Here is a 2,476-nt window from a genome sequence, read left to right as displayed (position 1 = left end):
TCACAAGCTCTCACGGCCAACGAAGGATATTCCTTCTCCCAAGACAATCCGATCAGACTCGGCATCCCGGTTACAAGACATCTCGACAATGGTAAAACAAGTCCAGCAACACCGCCCGAATGTGCCGACAAATCCCGATAGGAGCTGCACATATCTCGTTCTCAGGGCACACTCAGATGAGACTAGCTACGAGTAAAACCAACCCTCAAGTTTCCCTGAGGTGGCCCCGCAGGCAGCTCAGTTTGGACCAACACTCAGAGGAGCACTGTCCGGGGGGCTTAATAAAGATGACCCTCGGGCTCCGGAAACCCAAGGAAAAAAGAGGCTAGGTGGCAAATGGTAAAACCAAGGTTGGGCATTGCAGGAAGAGTTTTATTCAAGGTGAACTGTCAAGGGGTTCCCATTATAACCCAACCGTGTAAGGAACGCAAAATCCGGGAACATAACACCGATATGACGGAAACTAGGGCGGCAAGAGTGTAAAAAAACACCAGGCATAAGGCCAAGCCTTCCACCCTTTACCAAGTATATAGGTGCATTAAGATAAACAAGATAATATGATGATATCCCAACAATAAACATGTTCCAACAAGGAACGATCTCCAATCTTCACCTACAATTAGCAACACTATATGAGGGGCTGAGCAAAGCGGTAACATAGCCAAACAAAAGTTTGCTAGGTCAAGGTGGGTTAGAGGTTTGACATGGCAATATGGGAGGCATGATAAGCAAGTGGTAGGTATCGTAGCATAGACATAGCAAAAGGGCGAGCATCTAGCAAGCAAAGATAGAAGTGATTTCGAGGGTATGGTCATCTTGCCTGCAAAGTTCTCAGAGTTGCCTTGATCCTCGAAAGCGTACTCAACGGGCTCCTCGATCACGTACTCATCTCCCAGCCCTACCCAAGCAAGAACAACAAGCAAAAGGAACACAATCAACCACGTGCAATGCTCAAGCAACATGATGCAAACATGGTATGATATGTGGGATGCGATATGTGATGCATATGCAAGATTTGGAAAGGAATGATAGAACCAGGCCTCAACTTGGAAATCCAAGAGTTCCATTGAAAAGGGGAGGTGATTTCGGTCGAAATCGATATAAAGATCACCGGAATCGGATGCACTGTTTGGAAATGGCAAGCAAAACAAATATGGCACCGGTCTGCGATTAACAGCAAGTAGCCTTCTAAATGCATCAAGAACAACATGCTACAGCACTCCAACATGACAACAGAATACATGGCAGGTATTCACTCATGATGCTTGACAAAAGATGAACACTGAGCTACGGCTAGTTCGCTCAATAGCAAGCTCAAACAAGCATGGCAAAAGTGCAAAAGATTACAAGTTTCAGACTTAGTGAAAAACTGGAGCATGGCAAAACAAAAAACGAGTAGGCATGTTTACGAGCTCGATGCACTCACTACAAAGCATGGCATGATAATCTAAGCATACACCCATCAAGTAGACATGGCATAGAAGCTAAACATGGCAATAACAACAACATAGCATGCACGGATCAACAACAACAAGCTTGGCAAAATTGCAAAACATGTTAACAATCTGCCAGGAACAGTTTATAGCAAAAGTAGAGCTCGATTGACTCAATCTAGGGTGCTCCATAATTGCAAACAAAGACATGGATGGATAGAGCACCACAATATCTACAAAACATCCTTACTGGTCATGCTCAAAAGAGGCATGGATCACTAGGAATCAACATGAACATATGACATAAAAATAATGACAGGGCAAGGACTTAGTGAAATTCGAAGTCCCTGGAAATTAGCAACATTGAGTAAGCTACTTTAAATGCTTGTGCTATTCACCACAGAGATCACGAAAATACATGACATACACCTCTGTAAAGATGGCATGGCATTCTTCAAAACACATGTAGAGCTCAGGATCATAGCATGTACACATTAATCATGTCAAAAATGACAAAAGTGCATTTGCTGAAACAGATCTGAAACTATCATCACATAGCCCTCTTCCAACAGGATTTCGGGCATCAAGATGAGCTCAAATGAAAATGATGCAAAGAGATGAAATGATGTACTCTTCGAGACGAACATTTTGATATGCTACACGCACGAATTAGAGCTACGATGAGGAAGTTATGGCATGTCAAAGTATGCACAGAAGTTAGGGTTAGGGACGAAAAAGTCAACAGAGAGGGGATCTAGATCTGGATCCAGCCGGCGGCACTGTAGCTTCGCGCGACGAGGTTTGCCGGAAATGGCCGCGGCGGTGGCCGGACTTGCCGAGGTCGCCGGAATCGTCGCTGGACTGGCACCGGCGTCGAGGAGGAGGACGGCGGCTTCAGCTTGACAGCATCGAGGAGGATGGCGGCGGGGCTCGGCCGGAGTCGTAGGAGGCCGGCCGGAGCGAGGTGTGGGCAGGTGGTGGCGCATCTTGCCGGCGGCGTGTCGGCGAGGGGCGGCGCGGCGACTGGATTCGATCGGGGCGGC

Source organism: Triticum aestivum, chromosome 1A (genome assembly GCF_018294505.1).
Source record: "Triticum aestivum cultivar Chinese Spring chromosome 1A, IWGSC CS RefSeq v2.1, whole genome shotgun sequence".
In the NCBI taxonomy this organism is placed as follows: Eukaryota; Viridiplantae; Streptophyta; class Magnoliopsida; order Poales; family Poaceae; genus Triticum; species Triticum aestivum.
This window is presented reverse-complemented; position numbering follows the sequence as displayed.